Below are 18720 nucleotides of genomic sequence, written 5' to 3' on the forward strand. Positions count from 1 at the left end.
ACTAGAATGGAGAGTAGAACACATCTAAACCACTCCTTGGAAGGAGTTTACGGCCAAGGAACATGACTTGGGCCGTAAACTCCAAGTGAAGGCACCAAAGTGTGCCTCTTGCCCCCATTAGCCTTAGATAAATTCATGGAAGCCATCCTTGATGTTTAAGAGCCTCAAAACAATTAAATTCCAAGAGTTTACGGCCGTAAACTCTAGGATGAAGGACCTTAGGCCGTAAACTCCCTTATGGAGTGTTCTAAATCCTTAAACTACTTCATGTGTTATTCCAATAAAGCTAGGAGTGTTCTAGGATCAAGATAGCACCACAAAACACCCAAAACACCATTTGAGGAGTTCACGGCCATAAACCTATGAGTTTACGGCCGTAAACTCCAAGGTGTGGGGTTTGTTGGATGGTGAACTCCTATACAAGGCCCTTTGATGTTTCAAACCCTTTTGCCTTGTCCCGTAGCAACTTAGATGCAACCATTTGAACCTTAAACACTCATAAAAGTGTTTAAATGTTTTCTAAGTGTCTTAACTTATTTATTTAAGTTATTATTTGTCTAATTAGTTATATATATGCTTATTATATGATAACTAGGCTCGTGCGTGTAAACAAGTCTCCGTTTGCCACCTAGCACGGTAGCCGACACTGCAATTCGGACGACTCACCACAAGTGAGTTCATACCCATTGAATCAACCTTTGAAATGATTTTAAGTGTTTTAAATACTTTATGGGGGGGGGGAGTACAAGTCAAATACTTATAATTTATTGCTTCAATCACATGTGATTGCATTTAATCACATGTGATTAATAACTAGGAAAACAACGATTTTTACCACTGTTCAAACTGTTTATCAAAATGCCTTACTTTGAAATGTTTTACAAACTGTTTTACTATCCAAACTTACTTATAGACTGTGATTTAAACAAATGCTTCTTATACTTAAACTGTTTTATTAACTTATGCCTTCAAATTGTTTTATAGATCGACATCAAGTCGATCTCCTCTTGAAATCATATTTATGCTTCAAATGTTTTATGAAAACTTATTTATGCTTTTATATATTCAATTGCATGCCCATATATGTATAGATGTATAAATAATGTTTAAAGGACTTAGGAAGGCCATCTGCCCTATTTCCTTTTCGCGCCTTGAGATGTGGTCTGGTGGGATTTCGGGTGACCATCCGAAGGTCGTTTCAATATTACTTATACATCATATATACATATATAGACATAAAAGTACTTCCGTATTCATACTCATCAGTACCTCATTAGTTAGTTACCGTCTGGGTAACGCAGGATCATACATATACAGATATACTAGAAACAATACATATACAGATATACTAGAAACAATACATATACAGAAATACTAGAAACAATACATATACAGATATACTAGAAACAATACATATACAGATATACTAGAAACAATACATATACAGAAATACTAGAAACAATACATATACAGATATACTAGAAACAATACATATACAGATATACTAGAAACAATACATATACAGAAATACTAGAAACAATACATATACAGATATACTAGAAACAATACATATACAGATATACTAGAAACAATACATATACAGAAATACTAGAAACAATACATATACAGATATACTAGAAACAATACATATACAGATATACTAGAAACAATACATATACAGATATACGAGAAACAATACATATACAGATATACGAGAAACAATACATATACATAAATACGTAATAATTGTGATCCACTGTATCGGGCATGCCTTAAATGTCATGGCCCGAGTTGTAGCCAGAATTCTCTTGGAGGGAGAGCGTGAGTTTGCGTATAGATCTATACTAGATTGACTATCCTACACCTTGCTGCTAGCTACAGCCGGACCTGCAGGTCTGCGGGTGCCAAACGTCATTTCTTTTATTACGACCATTCATTATGTCGTTGTTACCAGTCGATAGCATGGTGCAATTTATCACATTATGCCTTAATATAAATCCGGTTTAAGGTAGTAGTATTTAGTACAGCAGTAGTCTTATTATACAAAGCTACAGTACTACAATGATTTACCCATTACATATTTTAGTGATAATCTCACTTAAGCATTAGTGTACAAACTATATTTTTAACAAATGATAGTTATACTTGGGTAATTACATACTTTTACAACAGACAAGTTTACAAAACAGTTTAGCCTAGGTAGAAGGTTACTTTTATGGAAAATATAGGATTTTCTGAGAGATTCAAACTTTTACAAATACTTTCAAACATTTGCTTACATTTTACAAACTTATACATTGAGACAGGTTCAAACGTTTTTACAAGAAACATTGACACTAAAATACTTATGAACTCACCAGCTTAATGCTGATAAACTCTTTCAAAATAACTTGTATTCTCAGGTCATCAGTAGACAGGTACCGAGGCCAGCTTTTGAGAAGATGGAGTGCATTCAAGACTCATCTCATATTATTTTGTGTTTCATTATTTTTGGTGTCTATAACTGTACAGAACACACTTGTATTAAAATTATATATTTAATGCAATGGATGATGTTGTTTGCTTATTTACACTTACTGTGTTGTGATACTATACATGACGTCCTCCGCCCCGGAACGTTTCCGCCGTTCTTGGTTTTGGGGTGTGACAGATTGGTATCAGAGCATTGTTTATAGTGAATCAAGTATATCAACCCATAAAAGATATACTAATCTATAAACCCAAAAAGGGACTAAAACACTCTGACCAAGAGTCTATACTTTAAATAATAGAATATTTAATTAAGTATACTAGTCTACATTCATACTAAAATCAGTGTCACAATGACAAGAACAAAAGTATTACGATTGTTGAATATCACAAGTGAGCTCGGGGATGTATGGTCAGTCCTTGGAATGGCATAGCCTGATCAACTATGTTGGTCCTAGGAGTGATTAGCATATGCCCTAGAATGGTTGTGATATGTTAACAAGTCTAAAAACTTACCAACAATACCACAAGAAGATCAGTAGAACTTAACCTTAAAATACTATAGGAGTATTTTGTGCTATTAGTTACACGTATACTATATTCTTATACCTCTCTTCTCGCGTAGATCTAAATGGCTGGATTTCATCATGGCGACCCGTACTTCCCCATTGAAGGCAATGCCGGGTGGATCAATGAAGAGCCCGAAGATGATCATCCAATCCCTTTGGATGATCACCTCGCAGAAGGTTTTTCAGATGGATCTGACTCCGAGCCTGAAGTCAACAACCTACCGCTTGTAGGTCAAGCCCCGAACAACAACCCTCGACCAGCGTTTCCAGGTCCTACTCCCATGTGGGCAAACAATCTGAATCGCTGGAGTGATGAGCAGGGTTAGCCCTTACCATACTTTGGGGACCGAACCTTTTACAACATTAGCGATGGTGGCTCTGCTGACAGAGCTATGCCGGTAATCATCCGCAGAATAGCTCATAATGTCGAGCAAGGTCGAGCAGCCATCGACCGGGTCATGGAGATTGATGCCAATTCAGGCGTCAATACAGTCCCCATCCACCGTCTGGAAGAAGACATGGAATGGACCCGGAGAACCAACGAAACTCTACAACAACGGCTGGCTGCCTCCCGAGCTGAGGTCGTGGAACTTCGAACTCGTCAGAGAACTCAGGACCGACACCTTCAAGAGGTGTTTCGCCAAGTGTACGACCTCAGGGCTCGCCCGAGGAATTCCCATCGCCATTAGATGATGTCTAGTACATCTCTGTCTTTTGATTTAGGGATAGCCTTGAACTTATGTGCTCTAAGTAGCACTTGTCTGTAAAATATTCCTAACCTTCGATACTCTAATTAGGAATCAGGGACTGTCAGTATTGTCCTTATGGTATGATGTAAGACCTGCTGATAGGTCAATTTTCATTGAACTTATTACATCAGTAATACCTGTGCTATTGAAATCTATTATGTGGAAAAAAAATTTGTACACTTGTGTATTCCTACTGATATTCCTTATTGTGATTTCAAACACTCATTCAAACAGTTGGGCTATGGTTAGTTAGTCCATGGGTCACTCTCACGTTGCTTACGAATTGATTCTTATCATCCTTCTTGTCTTTATAAACTTATAGCTGAAGGATGCCTCCTCGCAAATCTCCCAGGACTAGGAATAATCCTGTACCTCCACCGCCTCCACCACCTGCGGTCATCGATACTGTAGCTCTGAATGCTGCCGTAGCTGCAGCAGTGGCAACTTCCATGGCTCAGTATCACTCATCAGATGCCAGCAGAGGTGGAACCCCTGTTGAATCTATCCCAGTTGAAATCCCTGTGCGCTCGTGAGAGTGCTCTTACAAGGATTTTACAAACTGCAAGCCGAAGCCTTTCTATGGCACCGACGGAGTCATTGCTCTCTCGCAATGGTTCGAGAAGACTGAGTCAGTCTTTGAAATCTGTTCGTGCCCTGCAGCATTCAAGGTGAAATATGTCGCATGCACCTTCGAGGATAAAGCCCTAACGTGGTGGAACGGCCACGTCAAAGCCCTAACTCTCGTCGTGGCTAACGACATGGGCTGGGCAACGATGAAGGACCTCATGACTGAGGAGTATTGCCCGAGGGGCGAAGTCCAGAAGTTAGAACATGAACTCTGGAATCTGACTATGAAGGGCACCAACGTGATCGCTTACACTGCCCGCTTTAGCGAACTGGTGGCCCTATGCCCCAATATGGTTCCCACTGAAGGGAAAAAGATTGAACGGTATGTATGGGGGATAGTACCTCCGTACCAGGGGAATGTCTTAGCATCCAACCCTGCTACCTTCGACAGTGCTAAGCGATTGGCACAAAGACTTATTGACCATGGAGTCAAGACCCCTGCAGCCACAACCACCCTAGCCATCCCAGAACCCTCCAAACCCGCTGGCAACAAGCGGAAGCTTTGGGATGAGAAGAAGAAGCAACGAGCTTCAAAGAAACAGCAAATCGTAGCAGTACATGCTGCGGTAGCCCCTACTGCTGCTACTGCTCCGGGGAAGCAGTATTCTGGAAGTTTGCCGAAGTGCAACAAATGCAACTTCCACCACAACGGCGCCTGCCGTGAAATGCAGTGTACTAACTGCCACAGGAAAGGACACACCGTCCGATTCTGTAGGTTCCCGGCACAACCGATCTCCCAAGTTCCTGGCTCTGGCGTGAGCCCAACTTGCTATGGATGTGGCGAAGCAGGCCACTTTAAAAGGGACTGCCCTAAGGCGAGGAATACTGGAGGAGCAGGGAGGGTACTAGCAATAGGCCACGGGGAAGCAGTTGCTGACCCGACAGTGGTGACTGGTACGTTCCTCATTGATAACTCCTATGCATGCATTCTGTTCGATAGTGGAGCGGAGCGAAGCTTCGTAAACCACAAATTTGCTCGCATGCTTAAGCAACAACCACACACACTTAATGAACAATTCACAGTAGAAATGGCCAATGGGAAAACTGAAAGTACTAATAGCATATACTTAGGTTGTCTTCTAACCTTATATAACCATTCATTCCCAATCGACCTTATGCCGGTCTCAATAAAAAGTTTCGACGTTATTATCGGCATGGATTGTTTAAGTCTTCATCGTGCCGACATCATGTGCTACGAGAAAGCAGTCCGACTAAACCTCCCGTCTAACGAAACTCTTGTAGTCTATGGCGACAAACCTAGTGCGAGTCTTCGCATTATATCTAGTATTCAAGCACAGAAATATTTGCGCAAAGAATACCACGCATTTCTTGCTCACGTCGTCGACACGAACCTAGAAACGAAAGAACTAAAGAACCTCCCAGTAGTGAGCGACTTCCCCGACATTTTCCCAGAAGAGTTACCCGGGTTACCTCCGCAACGACAAGTCGAGTTCAGAATAGACTTAGTCCCAGGAGCTACCCCAGTAGCCAAGTCGCCCTACCGTTTAGCACCAGCCGAGATGCAAGAACTCTCTGGTCAACTTAACGAACTGCTCAGCAAGGGCTTTATAAGACCAAGTTTCTCACCTTGGGGAGCACCGGTCTTGTTCGATAAGAAGAAAGACGGATCATTCCGTATGTGTATTGACTACAGAGAACTCAACAAATTGACGATCAAAAATCGTTACCCTCTGCCACGCATAGATGATCTATTCGACCAACTGCAAGGGGCGAACTATTTTTCCAAGATTGATCTGAGATCCGGATATCACCAGTTATGAGTGCTCGAGGAGGATGTGCCGAAGACAGCCTTCCGAACTCGTTACGGACACTACGAGTTCGTGGTGATGCCATTCGGATTGACCAATGCGCCCGCAGTCTTCATGGATCTGATGAATAGAGTATGCCGACCTTACTTAGATCAGTTCGTCATCGTTTTCATTGACGACATCCTGATCTACTCCCTAAGTAAGAAGGAGCATGGTGATCACCTACGACAAGTTCTAGAGACACTACGAAAGGAGAAACTTTATGCGAAGTTCTCGAAATGTGAATTTTGGATCCGAAGAGTCGAATTCTTAGGACACGTGGTTAGCGAAGAAGGAATCCACGTGGACCCATCCAAAATAAAAGCCATTGAGAACTGGTCAGCACCAAAGACACCTACAGAAATTCGCCAATTTCTAGGTCTCTCTGGCTACTACCGCAGGTTCATTCGGAACTTCTCCCGAATAGCGAAGCCTCTTACGACCCTGACCCAGAAAGGCGTGGCCTTTGACTGGGAAGAGAAGCAAGAAAGAGCGTTCCAAACTCTCAAACGAGCCTTGTGCACCGCACCAATACTATCCCTTCCCGAAGGAATAGAAGACTTCGTTGTCTATTGCGATGCATCCAATCAAGGACTCGGATGTGTTCTGATGCAGCGAGGTAAGGTCATCGCCTACGCCTCGAGACAGTTGAAGACACATGAGGTTAACTACACGACCCACGATCTTGAACTAGGAGCAGTAGTGTTTGCTCTGAAGATCTGGAGACATTACCTGTATGGAACGAAGAGCACTATCTTTACCGACCACAAGAGTTTACAACACATTTTCGATCAGAAGGAGCTCAACATGAGACAACGACGGTGGGTTGAGCTACTCAGTGATTACGAATGCGATATTCGTTATCATCCGGGTAAAGCCAACGTAGTAGCAGACGCCCTAAGTCGGAAAGAATATTCTGGTCGCAAAGTCAAGTCATTATCAATAACCATCCATTCACACCTGACTAAGCAAATTCAGGCGGCTCAGCTTGAGGCCATAAAACCTGAAAATGTGTCGAGTGAAGCCCTTAGGGGAATGGACAAGAACTTCGAAGCCAAGGGTGACGGAGCTTTATATTTCATGAACCGGATCTGGACACCGAAACACGGTGGTTTCCGAGACTTGGTCATGACCGAGGCGCACAACACTCGGTATTCCGTCCACCCAGGTTCAGATAAGATGTATCTGGATCTGAAAAAGCTATACTGGTGGCCTAATATGAAAGCAGAGATTGCTACCTTTGTGAGTAAATGCCTTACTTGCGCGAAGGTTAAGGTCGAGTACCAGAAGCCCTCTGGTTTACTGCAACAACCAGAGATCCCAGAGTGGAAGTGGGAGCGGATCACTATGGATTTCATAACCAAGTTACCCAAGACGACGGGTGGACTTGACACCATATGGGTCATCGTTGATAGATTGACCAAGTCTGCACACTTCCTGCCTATCAAAGAAACCGACAAGATGGAGAAACTTACGAGAACATACATTAGGGAAATTGTACGGTTGCATGGTGTACCTATTTCCATTATCTCCGATAGAGATAGTAGGTTCACCTCAAGATTTTGGCAATCCCTACAACATTCCCTAGGAACAAGGCTGGACATGAGCACAGCCTACCATCCACAGACCGACGGACAGAGTGAGAGGACCATCCAAACATTGGAAGATATGTTGCGAGCCTGTGTGATTGATTTTGGGAAAGCATGGGATACTCATTTACCCCTTGTCGAATTTTCCTATAATAACAGTTATCACACGAGCATCAAGGCTGCTCCATTCGAAGCTCTCTACGGCCGCAAGTGCAGATCCCCTCTGTGCTGGGCTGAGGTTGGTGATACCCAATTAGCGAGAGGGCAAGCTTCCGACAGTACTCTCACTGGTCCAGAAATCATTCGGGAAACGACAGAGAAAATCGTTCAAATCCGTGAACGATTGAAAGCCTCTAGAGACCGACAGAAGAGCTACGCCGATAAACGAAGAAAACCTTTGGAATTTCAGGTAGGAGACCGAGTCCTTCTCAAAGTCTCACCCTGGAAGCGTGGGAAGCTTAATCCGAGGTACATAGGGCCTTTCGAGATTCTTGCCAGAGTCGGCCCCGTAGCTTACAAACTTGATCTACCCGACACACTGCGTAACGTACATTCTACATTCCACGTATCTAACTTGAAAAAGTGTCTGTCCGACGAGACTCTTGTAATCCCACTCGACGAGATCGAGATCAACGAGAGCCTTAACTTCGTGGAAGAACCTGTAGAGATCATGGACCGTGAGGTCAAGCAGACGAAGCAAAGCCGTATCCCTATCGTGAAGGTTCGCTGGAACGCCAAGCGAGGACCGGAATTCACTTGGGAACGCGAGGATCAGATGAAGTTGAAATACCCTCATCTTTTTGCTTAATTGTTTGTAACTTTTATTTGCTTAAATTCTAATTTCGGGACGAAATTCCCTCTAACAGGGGGATGATGTGACAACCCGAAATTTCCATTGTACGAACATCATCTATTCAATAGAAGCTAGTTCAGTTTCAGTGATTTTCAAGCTTTTCCGAACAAGTTTGTGTACATTAGGGTTTATGTTTTAGATGATATCAGGAGAGTGGATACTCCTGGTTTTGTGAAACTTGGGCATTTCAAGTTTCATACTGTTACAGTCCAACATCAGGAATAAAAATATTTTCTGCCAAAATATTCAAGGACTATAAATAGTTTTCTGAATTAAATTAATTCATTATTCACAATTCCAAATAGAGAAAAGCCATATTCTCTCTGACGGATCTTCGGGTTGTCATCCCAGATTGTGAGTCTACTTTTCTATACGTGATTCAATACTTGTTAGGTGTTTATTAACATCAATTGCATGTCTAGATATCAAGATCCGGGAGTTTACCGCCCAAGAACGTTCTTGGGGAGTAAACTCCAAAATGGAACATTATGACTTCCTGGTCCCGATTCCTTGTTAGACAACTTGTTTAGGAGATAGGGTATGATCTTTATAGGCCAAAAAGCATCCAAGAAACACAAGTTCTAGGAGTTTACGGCCAAGGAACTCCCTTGGGCCGTAAACCCCTTTTCAAGGGCTTAAGTGCCCTAAAACTTTCCCCAAATGCTTAATGACTTTAACTACTAGTACTTGTGCTTGTTTAGAACATCAAAAGCCCATAAAAACCATAAGTTTCTAGGAGTTTACGGCCAAGAACCCTTCTTGGGCCGTAAACCCCTTTTTGTGGGACAAAAATCATTCCAAGCTACCCTTAAGCCTTTTGACAATTTACCTTGCACCCTTGGGACTAGAATGGAGAGTAGAACACATCTAAACCACTCCTTGGAAGGAGTTTACGGCCAAGGAACATGACTTGGGCCGTAAACTCCAAGTGAAGGCACCAAAGTGTGCCTCTTGCCCCCATTAGCCTTAGATAAATTCATGGAAGCCATCCTTGATGTTTAAGAGCCTCAAAACAATTAAATTCCAAGAGTTTACGGCTGTAAACTCTAGGATGAAGGACCTTAGGCCGTAAACTCCCTTATGGAGTGTTCTAAATCCTTAAACTACTTCATGTGTTATTCCAATAAAGCTAGGAGTGTTCTAGGATCAAGATAGCACCACAAAACACCCAAAAACACCATTTGAGGAGTTCACGGCCATAAACCTATGAGTTTACGGCCGTAAACTCCAAGGTGTGGGGTTTGTTGGATGGTGAACTCCTATACAAGGCCCTTTGATGTTTCAAACCCTTTTGCCTTGTCCCGTAGCAACTTAGATGCAACCATTTGAACCTTAAACACTCATAAAAGTGTTTAAATGTTTTCTAAGTGTCTTAACTTATTTATTTAAGTTATTATTTGTCTAATTAGTTATATATATGCTTATTATATGATAACTAGGCTCGTGCGTGTAAACAAGTCTCCGTTTGCCACCTAGCACGGTAGCCGACACTGCAATTCAGACGACTCACCACAAGTGAGTTCATACCCATTGAATCAAACTTTGAAATGATTTTAAGTGTTTTAAATACTTTATGGGGGGGGAGTACAAGTCAAATACTTATAAGTTATTGCTTCAATCACATGTGATTGCATTTAATCACATGTGATTAATAACTAGGAAAACAACGATTTTTACCACTGTTCAAACTGTTTATCAAAATGCCTTACTTTGAAATGTTTTACAAACTGTTTTACTATCCAAACTTACTTATAGACTGTGATTTAAACAAATGCTTCTTATACTTAAACTGTTTTATTAACTTATGCCTTCAAATTGTTTTATAGATCGACATCAAGTCGATCTCCTCTTGAAATCATATTTATGCTTCAAATGTTTTATGAAAACTTATTTATGCTTTTATATATTCAATTGCATGCCCATATATGTATAGATGTATAAATAATGTTTAAAGGACTTAGGAAGGCCATCTGCCCTATTTCCTTTTCGCGCCTTGAGATGTGGTCTGGTGGGATTTCGGGTGACCATCCGAAGGTCGTTTCAATATTACTTATACATCATATATACATATATAGACATAAAAGTACTTCCGTATTCATACTCATCAGTACCTCATTAGTTAGTTACCGTCTGGGTAACTCAGGATCATACATATACAGATATACTAGAAACAATACATATACAGATATACGAGAAACAATACATATACAGAAATACTAGAAACAATACATATACAGAAATACTAGAAACAATACATATACAGATATACTAGAAACAATACATATACAGAAATACTAGAAACAATACATATACAGATATACTAGAAACAATACATATACAGATATACTAGAAACAATACATATACAGAAATACTAGAAACAATACATATACAGATATACTAGAAACAATACATATACAGATATACTAGAAACAATACATATACAGAAATACTAGAAACAATACATATACAGATATACTAGAAACAATACATATACAGATATACTAGAAACAATACATATACAGATATACGAGAAACAATACATATACAGATATACGAGAAACAATACATATACATAAATACGTAATAATTGTGATCCACTGTATCGGGCATGCCTTAAATGTCATGGCCCGAGTTGTAGCCAGAATTCTCTTGGAGGGAGAGCGTGAGTTTGCGTATAGATCTATACTGGATTGACTATCCTACACCTTGCTGCTAGCTACAGCCGGACCTGCAGGTCTGCGGGTGCCAAACGTCATTTCTTTTATTACGACCATTCATTATGTCGTTGTTACCAGTCGATATCATGGTGCAATTTATCACATTATGCCTTAATATAAATCCGGTTTAAGGTAGTAGTATTTAGTACAGCAGTAGTCTTATTATACAAAGCTACAGTACTACAATGATTTACCCATTACATATTTTAGTGATAATCTCACTTAAGCATTAGTGTACAAACTATATTTTTAACAAATGATAGTTATACTTGGGTAATTGCATACTTTTACAACAGACAAGTTTACAAAACAGTTTAGCCTTGGTAGAAGGTTACTTTTATGGAAAATATAGGATTTTCTGAGAGATTCAAACTTTTACAAATACTTTCAAACATTTGCTTACATTTTACAAACTTATACATTGAGACAGGTTCAAACGTTTTTACAAGAAACATTGACACTAAAATACTTATGAACTCACCAGCTTAATGCTGATAAACTCTTTCAAAATAACTTGTATTCTCAGGTCATCAGTAGACAGGTACCGAGGCCAGCTTTTGAGAAGATGGAGTGCATTCAAGACTCATCTCATATTATTTTGTGTTTCATTATTTTTGGTGTCTATAACTGTACAGAACACACTTGTATTAAAATTATATATTTAATGCAATGGATGATGTTGTTTGCTTATTTACACTTACTGTGTTGTGATACTATACATGACGTCCTTCGCCCCAGAACGTTTCCGCCGTTCTTGGTTTTGGGTGTGACATTATATGTGATCTGCCAACATCACTCTTCGTACCTCACTCATCTTGATAGGAACCATTGAGAACCTTGACTTCATAGATACACCAGTCGGAACCCACTAGCTACACTAGACGAAATCCGAATCCCGTATGTGAAGGTCTGTCGGAATGACAAACACAGACCAGAGATCACTTGGGAACGCGAGGACAAACCGTATAGGAAGTACTCGCTTACTTCTACTTGGCCATTCATACCTACTTCCTTGCCCAGACCTGAATTTCGGGACGAAATTCCCTTTAACGGGGGGATGATGTGACAACCCAAGTTGTCCCGTTACATTTCCCTGTTACTGTTAACGGAATATTCCACTATATAAAAGTTCTGTTAATTAGAGGGCGTCAATTTAATAAACATTCCATTGGTTTACATTAATATGCCTTTAAGTCGTGATGAAATGAAATAAAAACACATAACACCCATTTCCATTTATTTGGAAAATGTTAAGTTTTATTGTTATGACCACTAAATCGGGTGCGACCAAAAGCCCCGTTTAACGGCAGTATTGGGTAGAATTCCACTGAGCTCCAACTCCCAGCCATATATAAAGGGGAGTAAACTCCATTTGGAGCTTTTCCACCCTCTCTCTCTATACTCTCTCTCTAGACTCGTTTTCGCCCCGAATCCGCAACCAAACGCTTCCAAATTGTAAGTCCGCTTACCCTAGCCTATTCTAAACATATTGATTCATGTTTATAGCTTAGAAATCAAACCTAGAAGCTGTTGAAAAGGAGTTTACGGCCTAAGCTCCTCCTTAGGCCGTAAACACCTAAAATGAGGCCAAAATGACCCCAAAATGTCCCTAAAGGCTTAGAAATAAATTAAGGGTTTTGCCTAGGAGTGTTTAAACATTAAATCACATGATTTTAGGGAGTAAAAGAGAGTTTACGGCCCAGGCACATGCCAAGGCCGTAAACACCTCTTAAACATGTCATAAAGCCCCAAAAACACTCCCAAACCACCCTAGGACTTCATACATAAATTAGGGGCTTATCATTTCGGGTTTTAACCATTTAAACACATTAAAATGGAGGGACAAAAGGAGTTTATGGCCCAGACTTGTGTCAAGGCCGTAAACTCCCCAAACCAAGCCAAAAATGTGATTTTTGCCCCCTAAATGGCCTTGGACTAATTCTATAAAATGCTAGGAAGGTATTAGGGGCTTCAAACTTCACAAAACTCAAAGAATGAGTTTTACGGCCGTAAACTCCCTTAGGAGTGTCCCTAGGCCGTAAACTCCCTAATGAAGCCCTTAGAAGCCTTAAACTCACTCATGCCTTTTTGGAAAAGTACTTAGAATAATTCCATGAGCAAGTAGAAGCTTTAAAACACCCTAGAACCCATCACCATGAGTTTACGGCTGTAAACTCATGGTGAGTAGTCCCTGGGCCATAAGCATCATATTAAGGGCTTAATCTTGGAGAGTAAACTCCATTCCTTAGTCATACACACCCTTAAACGCTACCCGGGACACCCAAACACTTAACCAAAGTGTTTTCCGCTCCTGTGAGCGCGCATATTTGTTTAATTAGTATTAAATATACTAATTGTATGTGAACATATGATATCATATGTTAAATAGGTCATTGTGTGTTTTCAAGTCCTTGCGTGACACCGAACGCCCAAACGACACCTTCGTCGAACCTACTTACACCGGGTGAGTTCATACCCCTGAATGAACATTTTATATGTTTTTACATGTTTTATAGGGGGGGGGGGGAATATAAGTTAAACATGCCAGTTATCATATCAATCACATGTGATTGATAACCCGCATGCACAAGATTTTACCACTGTACACTGTTTTACCGAGTAGGACACTATAATGGTTTTCTAAAAGGTTTTCATTGTTTCAAGACTCTTACTTATACTGTTTTACCTAAATTCATTCTGAACTGATTTATGAAAGATTTCCAAAGGTTTTCAAACATGTTTTTACAAAAGGATACAAATGGTGATTTTCTCCGAATATAAAGGTTTTTCATCAAAGTTTCTCTTTCACGACGTATACTTTTACTTATTAGATACTGTTGCTTCGCTTATACTTATTTTACACTCCTACGTAGTAACGCTTTCACTTATACTTGTAGTCGCTTATACCGATAGACGCTCTTACTTCACTTATTGTCGTCTCTACTTAGTGATACGCTTATACTTGTTCGACACTCATACTTCACTTGCGACCGCTTCTACTTTACTTGTTCGACACTCCTACTTCACTTGCGACCGCTCCTACTTCACTTATTAGACACTCCTACTTCACAAGAATCACTTCTACTTGATACACACTCAGTCGCAATTAGATGTATGCCTGTGCTTATATAGATACATATAAGTAATGATTGAAAGACTTAGGAAGGCTCGTCCGCCCTATTTCCTTTTCTTTGTTGAGATGTGGTCTGGTGGGATCGGATGGCCGTCCGAAGGTCGTTTGATTTATTAGTTATATATTATGTATATGAGTATGGACATATAGAAATTCTCTAGTCAGTTCAGTTAAGAGTCTCTACCTCTAGTCTACACTTACATTAGAAACCCACTATTGGGAAGTCTCTACCTCTAGTTCAGCACTTACACACTACCCACTAGTTGGAAGTCTCTACCCACTATTTGGGATGCATCTTCAGGACACGGCCTTCTCCGTCGTCTAGTTGGTAACCAGAGTCTCCTATAGGGAGAGCGGACATTGTGTGTATAGATCTATACGGGATTGACAACTCCGCATCCAGACTGCTAGCTACAGTCCCGGCCTACCAAGCCAACGGGTGACAAATGTCACATTTTAGACGCTTGTAGGGCGTCTGGTACTCTAGTCAGTATGGTTACGAGTATCCCGGGTTACCTTATAATTCATTGGCTTTAAGGTAACGGTATTTCGCCAACAATTTACACTTTATGCTAGTAATTCATTTTCAGAGTCACACTGTTTTGACCTTACAAGACGTATCTTTCATTTGATACTGTCTGGGGTCTGTCTCCTCTGTTTTGACCTTACAAGACGTATCTCTCATTTGATGCTGTCTGGGATCTGTATCCACTGTATTCATAGTATTCACTGTATTCACTGTTTTAGACCTTGCTAGACATATCTTTCATTTGATATTGTCTGTGGTATGTATTCACTGTTTTGGACCTTACCAGCTGTACCTTTCATTTGGTACCCCCTGGGGTCTGTGTCTCTATTTGTTAGACTGAACCAGGCGTGTCGTTCGTTCGATACTCTCCTGGAGTCTATGATTCCTTTGCCTTAGTCAGCAGTCCTCACTGCTGAGGCATATGTTATTTCCCTGTTGTCTCTTGCTTTCTTAAATAATCAAATTCAGTATTTTGATAATGATAGCAATTAAGGGAAAACCACTTTTTACCACATAACACTGACCAGTCCTGGTAGAAGGCTGCTTTGATTAAAGAAAATATAGGATTTTCTGGAAAGGACTCTAATACACTGAAATCTCTTAAACTACTACTTTTATTAAAGTTGTTTGAATGAAAACGTCACTAAATGCTTATGAACTCACCAACATTTGTAAAAATGCTGATACTCGCTTTTCAAATAACTTGTACTCTCAGGTTAGCATTAGACAGATACATCCCCGAAGCTGTTGATGAAGATAGCTTAGTACCACGCTGTATTTATTCTATTACTTGTATTACTTTGATGTATTAATGTAACCATGTAAAACTATTACTATTAATGCAATGTTTTGTTGTACTTTGATTACTATAATGCATGTGTTGTGATACTTGACATGACGTCATCCACCCCAGAATGTTTCCGCCATTCCGGTTTTGGGGTGTGACATTTTGGATCTTTAAAACCTGTAAAACTCAAGTTAATGGATTTGATTTAGGTTTTGATCATTGGATTTCACCTTCTAACAACATGCATGTTGTTTTTGGGTGAAATCCTACCACTACCATCATCAAATTCGACATGCATGTGAATAATCTGAAAGAAAAGTGTTGATGGAGAAGAAAAATGCAAGAAAACTTGATATTTTTGAAAGAAAAGTGAACAAAATGTAAGAAAATTGATTTTACCTTGAAGATCAACTTCAAATGATGAGCATTTTTGAGTAAAATGAGGGATATTTGCTGGAAATTTTGTGGGTTTTTGTAACGCCCCGTTTCTAGCTAGCTAATACAAATTAAGGGTTATAAAATAATCTGGATAATAATTTCATTCAAGGATAATCTATGGGGTGAGATAGTCGAGTTATTACACAAAACGCATTTACGGGTGAAGTGGACGAATTAGATCAAGTTAAATGAGAGTTTTAAGTGAACTATTGATTAAGATCATTCGGAAGGTTAATAATAATAATAATAATTATTGGAATGTGTTAGTTCAAGGGCCAAACAGTAATTTTCGGAAATCAAATTGTTAAGACAATCAGACTTAGGGTTTTAATTGTTAAGCTTCACGAGCCCTAGGGGCCAAACCTATCAACTTCAACACCATGTTTCACTCTTCATGATTCGTCGATGGCAGCTTGTCGCTTTCCCTATCGTGGTCCTGCAATTGTCGATGCCAATGAAGGGATCTGGTCCCATTCCTTTACTCGTTCCACTGGCCATTTAAATCAAGTGTGACTCTCCAATATGTCTGGAACCCTTCTCTTCAATCTCCAATTTCGAAAGTTAGTGAAAGAAAGAGAAATGTAGCATAGTGAGGGCTGTCGTGTGTGGGTGTACGAGCTCCGGTGGTCTCTCGAGCCCCCGGTGATGTTCGTGGTCCCTTTCGACGAGTGTAGACGGGGTCCTTCGGCAGTAGAATGGAGAGAATTATGAAGTCTTTAAAGGTTATTCCCCTGTCATCGTCCAAACCAGAGAACCGATCGATGGAAGGAGGAACATCAAGAGTGTTTGAGTGAGGTGAGCTCGATTTTCAGAGATGCCGAAGACATCAGGCTCACAGTGGCATATTCTCTTGAGCCACCTGTGAGCACTGAAAGTATTGGCTCTCATTTTCTTCTTTCAACAGCTTAATCTCAAGTGCAAGTGAGTTTAGATCCCGTCGAATCATCCTTTCAATTGTGCTTTGTCTCTATCTCCATGGCTACACCCAAGAAGCGTTCCAGACTGAGGGAATGGGGATTTGCGGATGACCACGGTCAATGGAAGAAAGGGAGATGTTGGGGATGAGTTGAGTTTCAAGCATCAATGAAGGAACCTGCTTCAATTCCATTGGAGCGTAGGAGGAGTTTAGTGGCGCATTGCTAGGTCCGACATGGGAGCCATTGGCTAGAAGCTTGGGGTTCGATGTCGGCAGAATGGGATGCGTCGCCGGAGGTTGATTGCACCGACCCTCTGAGGACGCAATTGACGAGCGAATTCTAGCAGGGATGGAGTACTGTGACCTAATCCTAATCCACCGCATCTTTTAAGGTATTGGGCTTTAATTCATTATATCATATGGGTTCAATTAGTTTATTTTGGGCTAATATCATATGGATTCTATTAGTTTATTTGGGTAAGTTACATTGGGTTTAATTTCAAGACAAATATAATATAAGGTAAAGCCTTATTATTTGTAATTAGAACAAAAATGGATTTTCGTTATCTAATCTAGTAGATGGCAAATAATTATGAATATGGTTTGGGTAAATTAATTACAAGGTAATTAATTTAATAAGAATGTTGTATGAATTTTCTTAGGTCTAGGATTGTAATATAATATGGTTAAAATATTAACGACTTTTAAGTATAGTATTTTAACGAGAAGGACTCTAGGAGTTAGCGTTTCCCCACATAATAATGAAAGTAAATAAAAAGTATATTATGAAATATTAATGAGTAATATTTGAAGTATGAACTAAGTAAGGAGTATTAATATCATTGTAGGTGATCAGAGTGCAGAGAATCCGTCTCAGCCGTTTCGGTAGTATATTATGTGTTTTGCTTCTTCAGGTGAGTCTCCTCACTATTTGTATGAGTCTAAGACACGAATGTCGGCCCATTTAGTTTATGTATAGTAGGAAGACCCGAGGGTTAGCCCTAAGCATTATGTATGAAAGACCAAGAAGTGGCTCCTGACATACTGTATGCTATTATGTATGAAAGACCAGGAGGCTGCTCCTAGCACACTCTATGTTATTATGTATGGTAGGAAGACCCAGAGGTTAGCCCAAGGCATTATGTATGAAAGACCAGGAGGTGGCTCCTGACACACTGTATTCTATTATGTATGAAAGACTAGGAGGTGGCTCTTGACACACTGTATGCTAATCGGCTAAATAGAGTAGTATGTATGCTAGTTGTTTTTGTGATGCTTGCACGGAAGACTAGGATGTGGCTCTTGGCACTTGTCTGTGAGACCGAGGGGGTGGCCCCTGGCTTGGCAAGAAAGACCACGTGGTGGCCGCGACATAATGGCAAGACTATGTTTGGCACATAGCATCTTTACTGATTATGATATATGTATGGCTCATGGTTATGTATGATAGTATGTGAGTTATGTGCTTATATGCTAGACAATATCCGGTTGAAAGAGACCGAAGGGGTAGGCCAACACCCAGATATGCTAGGCAG

The 18720-nt window shown here is 40.3% G+C and overlaps 1 protein-coding gene across 2 annotated transcripts in view; it reads left to right on the forward strand.

Moving 5' to 3' along the window:
• The first annotated feature begins 16719 nt into the window (after positions 1-16719).
• The window catches only part of LOC111897072 (uncharacterized), a 28584-nt gene continuing 26583 nt past the window's right edge, over positions 16720-18720 (forward strand). Inside the window, exons 1-2 of one of the 2 annotated variants that reach the window (XM_052765255.1) lie at positions 16720-17577; positions 18034-18099. The gene's annotated coding sequence lies outside the window, so the exon portion shown is untranslated. The remainder of the gene's footprint in view (positions 17578-18033; positions 18100-18720) is intronic. The other variant, XM_052765256.1, reaches the window with a different exon arrangement.

This window comes from Lactuca sativa, chromosome 7, assembly GCF_002870075.4.
Source record: "Lactuca sativa cultivar Salinas chromosome 7, Lsat_Salinas_v11, whole genome shotgun sequence".
Taxonomy (NCBI): Eukaryota; Viridiplantae; Streptophyta; class Magnoliopsida; order Asterales; family Asteraceae; genus Lactuca; species Lactuca sativa.